The 17,498-nt window shown below is 48.9% G+C and overlaps 2 protein-coding genes across 3 annotated transcripts in view; both read right to left on the bottom strand.

The window, feature by feature from the left end:
* The window catches only part of LOC142829725 (C-type lectin domain family 4 member K-like), a 197,788-nt gene that overhangs the window by 91,263 nt on the left and 89,027 nt on the right, over positions 1–17,498 (bottom strand). The window lies entirely within an intron of this gene.
* Positions 63–17,498, bottom strand: part of LOC106731420 (uncharacterized) — a 29,723-nt gene continuing 12,287 nt past the window's right edge. For both annotated transcript variants that reach the window (XR_016349359.1, XM_089777709.1), the window contains one exon: positions 63–16,910. The gene's annotated coding sequence lies outside the window, so the exon portion shown is untranslated. The remainder of the gene's footprint in view (positions 16,911–17,498) is intronic.

Raw genomic sequence — 17,498 nt, forward strand, 5'->3', positions numbered from 1 at the left:
TAAAATAATACACAATTTTGGTGAGCCCACAGGGGATCTTAAACTTGATGTAGTTTGGGGCCTGAGCATGTGTGAATCAAGCTCTTGGAAGAAGACTGGTAATCAAGTGAGTAGCAGCACTTGACTGACAATGCACCTTGGGTGGTACCAATCCACAGCTGGTGAGCTGTTCTGTGAACATTCAAACCAGCACGGGAGTAATGGTGTCTGCCTAAACAGGACCGAGTCCTGCATGGACAGGTGACTTGCTCATATACCAGACTCCATCGAGGGACATACTTTTACAGCACGAGAACAATGGGATTCCCTCCACATGGGCCAGGGTATAAAAAGGGCCCTGAAGTTTCCTCCCTTTGTCTACAATCTGACTCATCACTTCATGAGCATCTTTGCTGTGCACTGAAGCCTGAAAGGACTGAAGACCCATCCTAACAGTGAATGTGTTCCAGAGACTTGAATTAAGACAGCAGATTGTCCCATCTCTGCTACAAGCCTGCACCAAGAACCTTGCAACTTGTGTGTGTCATTTGGTGTCTTTAACAATTATGCTCTCAATCTTTTCTTTCTTTCTTTTATTAATAAGCCTTTGGATTTTACATCCTAAAACAGGGCTACTCGACATGCGGCCTACGGGTCACATGCAGCCTGCAGCTCGTCTGTTTGCGGCCTGCAATGCGGTTGGGTTAACGTGGGGCTAGCAAAAATGTAATCATTATAATGGTCTTCTATTGAGATGTGATTTAGTAGTTCAATTCCTGGACTGTCATTGCTCAGTATAAGTGCCTTCATATGGGTGGAAATTGGGTAAATATTGCATTTTATTAATATCAGCAGAACTGACTTAAATGGGGCCTGTGTGTTGTGTAGTCTTACCTTAACCTTTGTATTCATGCTGTCATTGTGAAAGAAGCTATTTGCATATATATTTGCATGTCTATGCTGCAACCACACTTAAGTTGCTGCCCTCAGCATGTGCTTTGAATGTCATTGTGGCCCCCGGGGCTTCCAAAGTTGAGTAGCCCTGTCCTAAAAGATTGGCACAGCAGGCTTTTTTAAAAAGCGGATTCCTTTTGCAACTCCCACTGCTGCAAACTGCACTTGGGAATCTGAAAAATCAGCCCAATTCTTTGGGACTGTGACTCCCCCAGCAGGAATACAGATTCTGCAACCGGAAGTTAGCTGGCCATCCTGCAAACATCACATGAATCTGGAGTAAAGTGAGTTGGAAAATGCTTTTTTTCCCCATTATACATTTGCTGAAGAGAAATGCCTCTGTACATTTTTCCTCAATTTTTTTTATGACAAAACACTAAAAAGTAAACACACAACATTTTTGGTTTATGGAAACTGAATATGTTTTGTTTCCTTTTGAGTTTAGATTTTTTTCAATGAAAACCCAAACTGAATTGGCTATTGACAGAAAAGTTTGGGGTTTTTTTTGAAAAAAAAAAAAATTTTGACCAACGGATGTTGACTACCAGTATTCGAAAAAGCCACATTTCCAAAGCTGCACTGTCTCGGTTTCAAACATAACATTTGCATCAGTAACAAAAGCTAATGTGCGGTCATTCGTGGCAAACGTATCTCACACCAGAGAGGTTATCTGTCAATCTCATGTCCTATTCTATGTGCGAAGTGTTATAAACAGCGTGTGGCTTTCTCGGGTGTTCTGTGCTGCACTCACATAGATGGGTCCAGTCTCTCTCTCTCTCCGTCTTGACTTTTAGTCTTTCTGGTGACATGGGGCTGTCAGAAAAGATCAAGTGGTGCAATTCTGCCTCACTCACCATGGAACCCTTTCTGCATTACTTGGCCCTTGCGTCCCAGCCTATTCCTCTGTTTGTCATGCTCACTGGGTGTGCCGGGTGTCACGGATCCCTGATTTGGGGCCTCTCCTAGTCAGTCCACATTGTGATAATAAATGAAAGACCGCTCTATGTTAGGTAAACAACACAACAGTGAGTAACCGATGGGCAATTTAATAGATGAGTTTGTTTAGTACATTCCATAGCCCATTGCATCAGTGAGGTTTGGGCCGGACATGGCGTCATTCTGTGTGGTGGGACTGCCCAGCGAGTTGCCAGGAGTCTGGTGCCTATCCCTGGCCAGACTGTTAGGTAACCAGGCAACCTCCCCCAAACTGGCTGTGAGTACTGGAATAGATTTCACCAACCTCCAAGCTCGTGCAGACTCCTCCAGCACCCGAACAGCCTCAGCGCGGAGTCGCAGACAGCCCCTCCGTCTCCCGTCTGTCTCGTCACCACTGTTCTATATTTGTAGCAAATCTTGTACAATGTGGGCCGGGTGAGGTGTCATTCAATGTCTTTTGTCCTCTTTCACATCCCACAATTGTCTGTCTGGGGCCAATGAGCCTTTCCTGTCAGGAAGGACATAACAGCTTCTGTTAGAGACCAGCACTTTACCCCAGACAGTGTCCCTCTCCCAGTGTGAGTCACCCGCTCAGAGAGGCGGCTCATGCTGCAGTAAGATGAAGCCTGAAACACAAACCCAGTGATCCCCGGCCAGGTGTGAGGCCTGAGGCCCAGACAACAATGGCCATGGCTTTGCTAACTTAAAGCAGAGTGAAGCTGTGAGCAAGAGGCAGGCCCCGCCCACAGAAGTTGGCAGGGACAGGGATGATCTTTCGGACACACTCAGATCTAAGTGGTGCTGTAGCCCACCAGGGCTTGGGGAGGGCTCCTCTTCCTCGGCATCAGTGGGCGGCCACTTTGCCTAAATACACCCCAGCTCAGTTTCCCTTGAGGAACTAGTTGTGCTGGGCATCAGCCTCAGGTCGACAGCACCATCTGTGAATAGGGCCCCAGGTCTGGGTTCAGGGCGGGGCAGAAAACAAACCAACAGGTCTTAGCACAGGCAGAGAGCCATCCTATACGGTGGTTGGCCCACAATCGTGATGGGAGAGACAGCCACCCACCGGTGGGAGGGCAGGGAGGACGCAGACCCACCGTTCCACTGCGGCCCAGCCCAGGGCCCTACAGTAGCAGATCAGTGTGCTGTGGGGTCAGTGGGGATCCTGCCCACAACACACTCTCCCAAGTTCTGGCCCCAGCAGATGACAGTCAACTGTCCCTGGGACACTTCCACACTCTCTACTTGTATTTCAGCTGTTCACTCCTGGGAGATGCCAACGGGAGCCTGTCAGCCGACGGTCAGGGCAGTGAGTCCCTTATGACCAGCTGAAGTTCTTTTAAATTGTGCTTGGTTTTGTTACAGCAACTGAAGGAGTCAGGATAAAGCTTAAACAGTTACTATTTTATTGTTACAGGGTAAACTTAGTTGTTAAATGCTACTGCTGTGTTACAGATAACACAGCCACTACAAAGGACAGGACAGAAATTACACTAATAAGTCACATACAGGTACCATGAAACCCTTTTGGTTTTTTGAGCTCTTATTAAATGCATGCAAAATAGACACTAGCAGGTATATATTTTTACCCCTGCTTTCCAGACTTGGCGTGGCCAGCGTCTTTCTTTTAATCCCCCGGGAAGAAGTAGGGCGAGGTTGGGCGTCCCACAGACCTCAGGAGACAATCAATACCTGCCAGCAGGCGTAGATGATTGGAGCTCAAATGGGGTGGGCTACTAAACCCCTCTTTATACCCCTTGGGTCACGCAGTCTTCTTCCTGGTCTTAAGTGGCCAATTAGGAAAATGGCTTTGAATGCCAAGTTTCCCACGAAGGGTGCAAAGCATAATTTACACCTGGGAAAATGCAGACAATGGGCACCTCTGGTATGTGATGGGCGAAGATTCCTCTCCTGGGATAGTGCAGGCATGTTAATTACTGGTACAAGCCATCAGGGCAACGGGAGGCCCCGGGTCGTCAGCTAGCCCATTTACTGTCTGGTTTTTGTTTATGGTAGAGTCAGGCACAGGCAGCACACCTGCGTTTGTAGGGCATCAAAGGCTGACTGCCTTTCTCTTGCTCTCTGGGCGGGGGGGGGGAGGAAACCAAGATGAGGTTCGTGTCTGGCTACATTCCACCCCCTTGACACGCCTCACTATGTCCCAGAACGCAAGATGGCGGTGATGCCAGCACCTTTTGCCCTCCTTGGAGGAAGCTAAAATTGCCGTATCGGCAGAGTCTGATCAGATAATTTTGGATCAAGGGATTGATTAGGATCGCTTTCCAATGCCATATACCGGATTTGTGCAGAGGAGGTAGCCGTGTCCACAAACGCCTAACAATACATAGAAGCATGCAGTAAGCAATTACAACAAGTAAAATGGTTAATATAGTATTTACAATAGAGTGAAGGAATGGAGTTAACGGAAGTCCTAGGTGTTGGGCTAGACAATCTAGCCATGAGGCTTTACATTCTTAGTTACAGCATGTTTTATCCCATACCGTTTGTTGCCACTTCCCTTGCCTTCCCACTTGATCTCCCCCCAGAGTTATTTAGAGGATTGCGAACCATACCGGTCCCCATCGGAAGATGTCACTCTTGTTTCACCAGTCATTTGGGCTGAGAGGGACAAACTCAATTCTCAGTCCAGTGGAGGAGTTATGTAAGGTGTTCTGGTACAGCAGTAGCAGTTGGGATGAGGAAGAAGACCATGGCGAGTTGGAGTACCATGTCTTATTTTAATAGTTTGTAACTAACAACAGTGGTTGCAAGTGCTACAACAGCAAGCGGTATATATGTACAAAAAGTTCATGGTGGTTTTCCAGATCCACACCAGCGTTGGGAGGGATTCATCCCACTTGAGCACCGTTTAGGGCTATTGCCTTAGTTTCCTGTAATAAAACATAAGGTTTGCCGGTCTTGGATACAATCCAAGCCTCAGTAATGGTTACTGGTGTTAGCCCAGCATCTGCAGTGGTCCAGACTCCTTTTCCCTTGTAGGAGTGCAGTACGTGGGTTTGTGTCCCCAAACTGGGGTATTGGGACAAGGGCTATTAAGTAGTTTAGTCCTATGATCGTGGACAACACTGTTGTCCATCGGGTTGGGTAGGCAAAACCAATTTTTGAAACAATTTCTACTCCAATTAAAACATACTTTCACCCTTGCTTACTGGTGGGTGGTGGACCAATATAATTTACTTGCCAGGTTGCCCATAGTATTTCTTCATCTCTTAGCCTGGCAAACCGTTGCCCTTTTGTTATATGTTTCCTTGAGTTTAGCACATAGGGTGCAAGCTTGTACCAGATCTTTGGCTTGTTTGTGGGTGATAGGCCACCCCCTGGCATGTGCCTGCCGCACCAGCTCATCGCTTTCTGTGTATTCCAAGGTTTTTTGTAGCCAAATGTATAGGCGTTCCCAATCCACCTGGGCAGCAAAAAAAAAAAAAAAAAAAAATGTGTGCTGCTGCATCTGCTAGGTTATTTAGCTGTGCAGCCAGGGTGTTGTTCCTTTGGTGAGCTGACACATGACTTATGCTTAAGGCATGTTGGGTTGCATGCTGGTATATCCATTTCCAATATTTCAATCTCCAAATAGGCTTTCCTTTTATTTTCCAGTTAGTTATTCACTGGGTGGCTCCAGCCCATATAGCATAGGAGTTAGTGTACATGGTACTGGTACCTGCCTCTCAAGCTAATTTGATTGCTGCCAGCTCTGCAAGCTGAGCTGTTCCTTCTATGTTTGTGGTCAGGGGTGCAGCAGATGTGTCTGCTGAGACAGCAGCAGCCTTCCCTGTCCACCTTCCTTTGACATAGCCAGGCAGCCTGTATTCGCATATAATGTTGAATTTAAAAGCAAGCCAAAAGTATTATCAACTCAGACTTGAAAAGAGACAGTTAAGTTTCAAAGCTTGAATTTTTAAACTAATAATTTGGTTTCTAGAAAGTTAAATTTAACCTTAAAAGTTGAATGCCCAACAGAAGCACTAACCGATTTGTGCCTTGTGTGGTTGCAATTTTAAGCAAGAGGACATTATCCAAAACAAAATACAACTAGTTAATTTGAAACCCACAAAATAGAGTTACAATATATAGAGCTCATTCTTTTATGCAGTTAACCAATTAAGTTTCAGTAGAATCCCTAATTTTCCTTTGCAGATTTAACAAAGGGGTCCATAGACAAAATGTTTACATTTGATTGTTTCTTTGCCTAGATGGTTTGCACAGTGCTTAAGGAAGAGGCTGCAAAGAAACAAGGTGTCATTTTAAAACAAGATTTCCCTTCACATATTACAACCATCACTTAATTCCTTCCACACTCCCACGGAGTCCACCTTTTAGCTTCACATTCCCTCAAATCACTTGCTTTGTCCTTTTAAAGAAAATGTTTCTCATTCCTAGTAACTTTCCAATGTTTGCTTTACTTTCCTTATTCCTTCAACTATGCCCATAGGGCTCCAAACCTTTTGCCTTCCCCTTTTTACATGCTTTTTCCTTCTTATGGTCCACCCTAATTCCTGCTAAATGACTTTTTCCAATGACACATGTTTGTCTACTATTAATTTGGTAAGGAGGGTGAGCTTGTTCACTAAACCTCATACCTCCTGGTCCTTTTCTTAAACATATTCCTGAGGGAAGAAAAAATAAATAAATCTGAGAGTTGCTTTAATACTCAGCACCCATCCTTAAGGGAATCTAGCTTATCTGGGTACTGAGGGACATGCATTTCTACCTCTCCACCTCTGCAGCAGAGGCTTTTACATTTTTGCAGTTTTATATTTGCATTCTTATATTCAGTCAATTTGAAGAACACCTTATTACAGGTTTTCCACAGAAGACAAGTTGCAGCTGTTTCCCTCTTCATTGGAGTTGAGGGTTTACATATCCACAAGTAGTTAGCCAATTTGTCTTCTAGGTCTGAAATTGTATGGACAAGCCGTTAACACTTGATCAGACCATGGGCTATGCCCGAATCTTTGCAAGATTTTGTTCAAAAGGGTAACATCTTTTACAAATGCCAAATTCTCAGTCTTCTCTCTGGGAGCCTCTTAAAAGACTGCTTACATTTAAACATTTTCTAGTATACCCAACCTCCTACTGGGACTAAAATAGCAATACCAATACCTCCTTTTTTTTCTTTCTGGAGGGCTACAATTAGAACTTTCTGATCTCAGGTAGTTTGTAATTTCCTTTGTGGTGCAAATGCCCTAGCTGGCAGCACAAAGAAGCTTTGCAGGTAATAGCTAAGTATGATCAGCAACCTGTTGTGGCTCCTGGAGCCTGCACAGCATTTTAATTTGTTTGCAGTTTTTTTTTCTACAATATACATGGCATGTCACAGGAAAATGTGCAATCTTTGTTTACAACACTACTTAGCCACATTAAACTTTGCATAGAGTGTAACTCTTTCTTTATGCTTACAGTTTTCCTGTACCTTCATTAAACAACTTGGACTGAAATGGTCTTACTGAAAATAAACCAAACCAATTCCTTTTAAACCTACAAACAAGATTACTGGACCTTGAAAACTTCATATTATTTACACTATATATATATATATATATATATATATATATATCTACACACAGATACACATACATTCTCTGTGAACCTTTCTTGCACTATTTCTACATAGCTGTACAATAATTACATTCCCTTTTTATTCATGGGGGTAGTTAAGTTCCAATAGAACCCTCTCCCTTTAGAGTTCTTTTAGAAGTATCTATAATCAAATGTACGGATTTGAGTCAAATTTGCCTGGATTATTTACAGACATTCCTTTGGAAAAAGGGCCCATTTTTCCTTCAGAATGGCTGCAAAGAAACCACAATTTTCTATCTCCACCATTTTAGCATTTGCACAACTGCTCAATTCTCTCCATTCTCTGTACAGTTAAATTCTCTGTGGGTTTTTCTTTTAAAACACTTTCTTATCTCTAAAAAAAACAAAAAAAAACCCCAAAAAATGGCATTGTTTCAGATATTTCTCTTGTAAGTATTGTTTTAAGGATTTAGATTTCCCGTACATGTACTTACTACCTTTTTCTCAGTTCTACCACAAGGCCTTCAATCTATCTGTTACCTGCCTGCTTGTCTGGGCCTGATCCTGTTTTCCTTGCTAAATGCAAAGTGGCTCTTTACCACAGACTCAGGCTTTGTCCCATTCTTTAGCTTGTAGGCAGTTCTATACTTACAGAACTGCACCCACAGCTCCTCAGGATTTCCCCAGTCCTTTTCTAACATTTCCCTATCCCATTTTGGGTTGCCCCAACCTTCCTGAGAAAACCCTTTCTCTATACCACTAAAATCCATGTCTATCATGACAGGCTTCATGTTGTTGTATGTGAACCAGTAGCACAATCCTGCTGACTACGCCAATTCTGTCAGCCGACGGTCAGGGCAGTGAGTCCCTTATGACCAGCTGAAGTTCTTTTAAATTGTACTTGGTTCTGTTACAGCAACTGAAGGAGTCAGGTTAAAGCTTAAATAGTTACTATTTTATTGTTACAGGGTAAACTTAGCTGTTAAATGCTACTGCTGTGTTACAGATAACACAGACACTACAAAGGACAGGACAGAAATTACACTAATAAGTCACTTACAGGTACCATGAAACCCTTTTGGTTCTCTGAGCTCTTATTAAATGCATGCAAAATAGACACATGGCAGGTATATATTCTCACCCCTGCGTTCCAGACTTGGCGTGGCCAGCGTCTTTCTCTCAATCCCTCGGGAAGAAGTAGGGCGAGGTTGGGCATCCCACAGACCTCGGGAGACAATCAATACCTGCCAGCAGGTGTAGATGATAGGAGCTCAAATGGGGTGGGCTACTAAACCCCTCTTTATACCCCTTTGGTCACGTAGGCTTCTTCCTGGTCTCAAGTGGCCAATTAGGAAAAATGGCTTTGAACACCAAGTTTCCCACGAAGGGTGCAAAGCATAATTCGCACCTGGGAAAATGCAGACAATGGGCACCTCTGGTATGTGATGGGCGAAGATTCCTCTCCTGGGACAGTGCAGGCGTGTCAGTTACTGGTACTAGCCATCAGGGTGACGGGAGGCCCCGGGTCGTCAGCTAGCCCATTTACTGTCTGGTTTCTGTTTATGGTAGAGTCAGGGACAGGCAGCACACCTGCGTTCCCAGGGCATCAAAGGCTGACTGCCTTTCTCTTGCTCTCTGGGGGTGGGGGGGGAACAAGATGGGGTTCATGTCTGGCTACACCAACGCGACCTGTTTCTTTCTTGGCTATGGCAGCCGATCCCCTACGAGATCCAGCCAGGTCTGGGGCACCATCAGTGGTAAGGCCGCTCTGTTTTTCAAAGGACAGCTGGAGCCAGTGCAGTGCCCATGTAGCCCCCCAAGAACGTCTTCACCTCTGACAGTGTCGTGCTTTGAGAGTAAGAAAGCAAGTCCCCTTGAGTGTCAAGCCCTGGGTGGTCCCAGGCAGGAAAACAGCCAGCTGGGCTGTACTTGTTCTGTCTGGTATCTCACCAGCAGCCAGAGCACAGAACTCAAAATCAGTTGCAGAAACTTTCAGCACTATTTCAACATCGTGAGCCATATCCTGCATTCGATCTGATACTACTCTGCGAGATAAGTTCCCACTCTCAGATAATCTATGGGTACATCTACACTAGCTCAGTAGTTCAAGCTAGGTAGGGTAATTAGGGTAACCGGAGTTCCAAATGAAGCCCAGGATTTAAAAACCATTTTCTGGGGCCAACACCCCCCCACGGGTGCATCAGTGATCTGGCTGCTCCCCTCAAAATCCAGTAACGTGACAGGGCTCCCCTCTAGGGACGAGAGGCCTGGGCCGCCTCCTGGCTTCTCTGCTCAGGTGGCATGTAACTGCCAAGTGCGTGGGGGTGTTTTGTGGCCATGTGGACACTTGTCTGCGAGCAACTGGACTGGGACCTCACCTCTCAAAATCTCAATCCAGCCTTTACCTTAGGAGAGAGCAGCCATCAGGCAGGAACAGTGTTGGGTCACTCCAAGCTAGGTTAGTTTTGCACCCCTGCCTTGTAATCATATTCTTAGCCTCTGAAATCCTCCCTCTTCCACCTCTTCGCACACAATCCCCTGAATTGCCATAGGAATTATAACTCTTGCCTTGTGACCTCTGTTCACTCTAAACTGCGCAATTATGGCACTGGGAGCTTTGAATGAGTTTACAGAGCTGTTTTCTAGAAAGGAGGCTTGAATTTCTATTTCTCCAGGACAGAATTGCCAGTGAATGAAAAGATTTACTCAGTTTCCCTAAAAGTTACTAGTCTTTAACCGATTCAGGAGAACACTCTTTGCAGAAGCACTAATCAGCAATTTAGAAAAGGAGCAAACTCTTCTAAAAGGCGTTTGAAAGGAGGCAAAAAACAACAAATCATCTGACCTTGCATTTCACGTGCACAAGAGAGACCTGAGTTACTTTCTGGCCGGGTTGGCTGTGTGTTTTGGCTATAACGATATTGATTCCATGTGGTTATTCAGGGGATCTGCAGGGTTCGATTCCCTACCCCCAGAGAGGCACCTTAACGATGCCTTGAACCTACTGGGCATTTGGAATTTAAATATCAGACCCTGGTTTATAAAGAATAAGAAGAGGGAGGGAAAAAACCTCCTGTCAATTCTTCATCTCCTTTCTTATTCTGAGCGTTCCCCTTGTACTCCACTCAAGGTTGTCTCATCTGAAGAAGTGGGTTTTGCCCATGAAAGCTCATAAAACCACACGTATATTTTTGTTAGTCTCTGAGATGCACAAGACAACTCGTTTTTTAAAATAGTTGTTTGTAAGGTTACAGACTAACACAGCTGCTCCCCTGAGACTTTTAAAAACAGGTTCTCTGTGATTTTACCCCTCGGGTGTTTCTGCATGTGTAACCCACACACCGAGGCTTCGTCTACACCACAGAGTTTTTGCTCAAAAACTCGGAGGGTGTGTCTAAACTACAGGGTTTTGTTGACAAAATCATGTCATTGACCAGACCAGCTGTGGTAACTGCTGGCCAGCTCACTGAAGAACATCACTGCTAGGTGACCAGGGAGCCCAGCTGCCCTTCCTGGGCCCGCAGCACGTGGCTAGCTGCTGGCTCAACAGCCCTGCTGGGCAGCCGGCACACCCATGGGCTCAGTGGCTGCCCGAACCTTGGGGCACTCCCCTAGAAACCGACCGCCAACCTGACATCGAGCTGTTGATCACTACCCACTGGGCCCGGTCTTCTAGCCATCTTTCTACCCATCTTACCATCCATTTATCCAATCCACATTCCCTTAACTTGCTGGCAAGAATATTGTGGGAGACCATATCAAAAGCCTTGCTAAAGTCAAGGTATATCACATCCACTGACTTTCCCACGTTCACAGAGCCAGTTACCTCATCACAGAAGCTAATCAGATTGGTCAGGCACGACTTGCCCTTTGTGAATCCATGCTGACTATTCCTAATCACTTTCCTCTCGTCCAAGTGCCTCAAAATGGATTCCTTAAGGATTCCTTCCATGATTTTTCCAGGAACCGAGGTAAGACTGACCAGCCTTTAGTTCCCTGGATCATCCTTTTTCCCTTTTTTGAAGATGGGCACTACATTTGCCTTTTTCCAATCATCCGGGATTTCTCCCGATCTCCATGACTTTTCAAAGATAATGGCCAAAGGCTCCTCAATGACATTTGCCAACTCCCTCGGTACCCTCGGATGCATTAAGTCCGGACCCATGGATTTGTGTACGTTTAGCTTTTCTAAATAGTTCCTAACCTGTTCTTTACCCACCATGGGCTGTCCACCTTCATCCCATCTTGCATCACTTAGCGCATTAGTCTGGGAGCTGACCTTGTCCGTGAAGACAGATGCAAAGAAAGCATTGAGTACTTCAGCTTATCCCACATCAGCTGTCACTAGGTTACCTCCTTCATCCATTAGGGGCCGCACACCCTCTCTGATCACCTTCTTCTTGTTAACATGCCTGAAGAAACCTTTCTTGTTATCCTTCACATCGTTAGCCTGTAGCAATTCCATCTGCACTTTTGCCTTCCTGATAACCCCTGGCATTCTCGAGCTAGACATTTAAACTCCTCCCTGGTCATTTGTCCAAGTTTCCACTTTTTGTAACCTTCCTTTTTGTGCTTAAGTTCACCAAGGATTTCCCCTGTAAGCCAGTCCGGTCTCCTACTATGTTTGCTTCTCTTGCTACGCGTCGGGATGGTTTCTTTCTGTGCCTTCAATCAGGCTTCTTTAAAATACTGCCAGCTGTCCTGGACTCCTTTCCCCTTCATGTTAGCATCCCAGGGGATTCTGCCCATCAGATCTCTGAGGGAGTCAAAATCTGCTTTTTTGAAGTCCAAGGTGTGTATTTTACTACTCTCTTTTCTTCCTTTGGTCAGGATCCTGAAATCTACCATCTCATGATCACTGCTTCCCAGGTTGTCACCCACCTCCACTTCCCCTATTGGTTCCTCTCTGTGAGCAGAAGGTCAAGCTGCGCACGGCCCCTGGTCGGATCCTTCAGCACCTGTGTCACAAAGTTATCCTCAACATTTTCCAAAAACTGCCTGGATTGCCTGTGTACTGCCGTATTGGTTTCCCAACAGATGTCAGGGTGATTAAAGTCCCCCACGAGAACCAGGGCCTGCGATCTGGAAGCTTCGCTCAGTTGTCCGAAGAAAGCCTCATTTACCTCATCCACCTGATTTGGTGGCCTGTAGCAGACACCAACCACAACATCCCTGCTGTTGTTTGCTCCTTTAAACTTAACCCATAGACTCTCAACAGGTTTTTCTCCCTCTTTATACTGGAGTTCAGAGCAATCGTAGTGCTCTCTTACATATAGTGCAACTCCTCCTCCTTTTCTCCCCTGCCTGTTCTTCCTGAACAGTCTATACCCTTCCATGACAGCACTCCAGTCATGCGAGTCATCCCACCAAGTCTCTTATCCCAATTAAATCATATTTCTTGGAGTGGGTCAGGGCCTCCAGTTCTTCCTGTTTGTTGCCCAGGCTTCTCGCATTAGTGTACAAACACTTCAGGTAACCAGCTGAGCGCCCTATCTTCTCCATTCGAAACGGGTCCTCCTTTCTTGCTTGTTCCTCTCTGCATTTCTTCCCGGTATCCGACTTTCCCACTCCCCTCAGGGTTTTGGTCACCGTCCCCTGATGAACCTAGTTTAAAGCTCTCCTCACTAGGTTTGCAAGCCTGCCCGTGAAGATGCTCCTTCCTCTCTTCGTTAGGTGGATCCCATCTCTTCCTAACAATCCTTGTGCCCGGAACAGAGTCCCATGGTCGAAGAAACCAAAGCCCTCTCTGTGACACCACCTGCGCAACCACGCATTTACGTCCTCAATTTGACGATCCCTGCCCAGTCCTTTCCCTTCAACAGGGAGTATGGACGAGAACACCACTTGTGCTCCGAATTCTTGGATCTTTCTTCCCAGCGCTGTTCTTCAGACAACAAACAGTCCACCTGTGGAACTTCTTGCCAGAGGATGTTGTGAAGACTAGGACTTTAACAAGGTTCAAAAAAGATATAGATAAATTCATAGAGGTTAGGTCCCTAAATGGCCATCAAGCAGAATGGGCAGAGATGGTGTTCCTAACTCTGTCAGAAGCTGGGCAGCAGGGGCAGTATCTCTTGACGATTCCCTGTTTTGTTCACTCCCTCTGGGGCACCTAGCTTTGGTCACTGTTGGTAGACATGATACCGGGCTAGCTGGACCTTAGGCCTGACCCAATATACCTCTTCATATGTTCTTATGCAATATGAGGTTAACAGATGTTAGATTGGAGGGTGAGTTACCTTGGTCGGTGGCCTGTGAGCTGTAATTGTTCATGGATTTCTTTCTTCTTCTCATTCCAGGAACTCTTCCAGAGAGATCGGTTCCTTGGCCACAGAGAACAGGACGCATCACCCCAGCGGTGCTACTCCTGGTCCTGGCCCTGGCCACCTCCCTCCTCGCTGTGACGCTTCTATGTAAGTTCAGCGACCGCCCCGTGTTTGCCCCCTTCCATACAGGCCAGCTGGCTCCCGTGCGGAGGGGCCGCCCCGTTCTCAGCAGCATGGCGCCCGCGTTTCCGGCTGTCCCTCCAGGAACTCCCCTGCTCAGGGCGTTGGAACGGCGCTGTGAGATCTTGCCCTGGGGTTCGACAGCAGCACAAATGTTCTAACGCTACCGATGGCCAAGCCCTGGCGCAGTCGCCTAGGGAGGCTGTGGTCTCCGCGCTGGAGGGGTCTCAGGAGGGGTCAGACAGCCACCTCTCTGGGATGGGCGCGGTGTCCTTTGTCCTGCCCCAGCATCAGCTCCCTGGCTTCACGCCACGTGTGGCAGCCCCGCCTGCTCGACCTCGCTCTGAGGGGCAAGCTGGGTCCCTGCCTGATCACGTGTCACCAGCACGAACCTCAGCCCAGGTGTGGCCCTGGCGCCACTGAAACGTCCACCCGCCGGAGAGAGGCCAGCCCAGTGGTTCGGGCCTGGCCTGGGAGTGCGGGGCTGGTTTAACTCCCTGCCCACCACAGAGCCCCTGCCCTGCAGCCCCCAGCCCCATCTGGCAAGATGGGTGTTTGAGTGGGGAGCTGAAGGAGCAGAGGGGGAGGGCCCCTCTTCCTGGAGTCACTGAGGGGGTTCTGGGGAGTGCGTGCGTTGGCAGAGGGTAGCACAGGCAGTGCGCAGTGAGGCACTGTGATGGGATGGACTTATCGCCGTGGCATCTCTTGGACGAGCACGGTGCCAGGAGCGGAGGACCAATGGGGAGAGGTCAGCATGCAGGTCAGTTTGATTGGCAGGTGGGTTAGCCAATGAGGGAGTGAGGAGGCTGGGAAGAGTCCCGTCCTCCATGCCCGCCAGGGAATCGGACAGTAAGTCTCAGCCGGGGGCCCGGCAGCAGGTCGCTCCCTCCCCAGGCCTGGAAGCCAAGCACGCGCCTGGCTGGAGGCTGGTGGGCACATCCACGTGCCCCCTGCCCCTTGGCCTTCTCCCTGTCCAATCGGCTGCTGCTCTGTGCACTCCTCTGCCCATGGGGGCTCTGTTCTCAGGTGTGAACGGCTGCACCAGGATCCCACCTACCCCCTCCTGGCAGTGGCTGGCTGCTGCATCCCTCCTTGCTCCTGACCAGGAGGCCTAGTGGTCAGCGTCTTCTGTCCTTTCACTAGTGTGTCCCTCACGCCAGAGTCCCCCTGGCCCGGTGGTGTTGGGGTCACACTCGCGGGGCAGAGAGATGCAGCTCATGAGCCAGACAGGGCTGAATTCAGACCATGGTGGAAGCTGGGCACCGGTGGAGCTGCTCTCCTGGGCCTCAGCCCCCCACCAGCCCGCCACCTCCCAACCTCTGAGCCCTTCCTAGGCAGCTACAACAGTTTGGGTACCAGCCCCATCACACTGATGGATGCAGAGCGCCCTCGTGTGGGCAGTGCCACAACTTCCCCCAAAATCTTAAAAAACCCCTTTATTGAATTACACCCAGACACAAGCAATCAAAGAACCAGACAGACAGAAGTGGGCAGATAACCAGTAGCGGAGCGGTGAGTATTCTAACCACACAGGAAAGATTTCACAACCCAACTACTGATTAGTGGGTCCTTGCCAGACACAGAGCGATCCACCTACGTTCTCCTTAACTCGTCTAGGCTCCTCCCTTTCTCTGAAGGCAGTAGGTTGGATGGATTCCCTATTTCGCTGGCACTGGTTCAGAATGTGTCCGGACATGACCCTATGTTTCCCAGGCGATGGCTGCCCCAGCTGACAAGGCCTGGTACCGTCAAATACAGTCAGACTGGCATGTTGAGTCTATGGGGACGCCTACCCTGCAGGGCTCAACTTGAAATAAGCGACACAAATTGAGCTACGTCAACTGCGGCGCTTGTTTCAAAATTGGGAGCGTCGACATGGCACTTATTTCGAAATCGAGCCCTCGCCCTCCGACTTCCCTTACTCCTCGTGCAATGAGGGCTGCAGGAGTCGGAGTAAGCAGTCCCCCCGTGGGACAGTATTTCAACGCTGTTTTGAAATAACTGCATCTGGAGGGTTCGACCTGGTCTGGTGTCTTCAATTCTTATCTGATTTTCTGGTCTTTGCAGGCCTTCTGGGAATCTGCTGTGTTGAGTACCTGAGCAAAATCAACACCACACATAGGAGCACACACACACACACACACAGGAGCACGCACGCACGCACACACAGGAGCACACACACACGCACACACAGGAGCACACACGTACACACACACGCACGCACACAAGCATGCACAAACGCACACAGACGCGCAGCCAACCAGTTACCACCTCTGGACAGAGCAAGAGCCCTGTCAGGACACCACATCGGTGACTTCTGACAGCCACTTGTGGGAGGGATTGCTCCCGCTGGGGTGCAAGGCCTGATATTTTCAGATCTATTCCATGGCAGAGCAGGGGGAAGCAGGATCACACCACGGCAAAGCACCGGCAAAAGAAGAGCAGCAGGAAGCAGGGGAACCAACCCCGGAGCTGGAAGACGCCCTGCCACGTGCTGGGAGGCACCAAAGGCACGCGGGAGCTCAGCCTGTAGGCGCGAGTGCGGCTCCAGAGAAGGGGAGAGAAAGGAAAGGACAGCTGGCAGCTCTCTGGCGACAGGGACGGGACAGCAGCAGCCGAGGGGGGGCGGGGTAATACAGCGCTCCCAGCTCCCACCGGCCATGTGTCCTCGCCCCCTTGCTAGGGACCCACATGAGACCGAATTACGCTCATTGGCAGAAGGGGCTGCCAGTGGGTGCAGAGCCGCCTCCTTTGCAATTCTAATTAATTAATGATCTGCCCCCTGCCTCCTCCCCCAGGTCTGTGCCCACCTCACCCTTGCAGCAGGTGACATTGTGCCTCAGCAGCAGGGAGCGTAGAAATCAAGGTACTTTCGGAGGGCTGGGCCCTGCATGTCACAGCCCAGCCTGCCCACGGGCCTGCTTACAGATCCACCGCGCAGGCAGAGAGCAGTTGACGTCATTCCACAAAGTCTGGTCCTCTGTGCAGCTCTGAGCACAGTCTTCTCTGCCGCCAATCCCCTGGTGCCAGTTGTCAGGCTGGTCCGGAATCCAGAACCTGCAGGGCAGAGTGTTCCTGTCTCAGGAGAACCACGGCCACGTGCCGAGCTCGGACTCTGGTGTGAACAGGGGACCAAGACATCTGGAAATGACCCAGAAAAGTGCCTCTGCTCCCCGCCCCCCCAGTGTTGTCTGCAGCATTCGTGGGGTGCGGCAAAGGGCCCAGGAGAGCGCGTGGCTCAGAACATGGAGCAGCGGCCACTCAGATCTCAGGGCCCAGCACCAAGCGCGCGGCTCAGCACGACCCAGGCACCCCCTGAGATGGGGCCGCAGGGACGGAAAGAGAGAGCAGCAGGTTCCTCATTGGCTTCTCCCTGCCCCGGTTGTGAGCCTCAGCTCCAGCCCCTGTACTTGGTGCACCGGCTCAGCTGGCTCCAGCCACGTCCCGACCCCTGCAGCCTGCCCCCCACAGCCGGGGAGATGGAGCGCTGTGCGGCCCAGGGAGATCGCTGGACCTGGCTGCATGCTCCAGGCCAAGCTGGCTGGGTGGAGTTAGCTTGGGGCCAGCCCTTCAGCTGGTGTAAATCCAGGTGGTTCATTCAGGTCAGTGGCGAGTCCCCAGGGAGGCTCTGGCCTTGGTCTCACT

This window comes from Pelodiscus sinensis, chromosome 4, assembly GCF_052426305.1.
Source record: "Pelodiscus sinensis isolate ZL-2025 chromosome 4, ASM5242630v1, whole genome shotgun sequence".
NCBI classification, from domain to species: Eukaryota; Metazoa; Chordata; order Testudines; family Trionychidae; genus Pelodiscus; species Pelodiscus sinensis.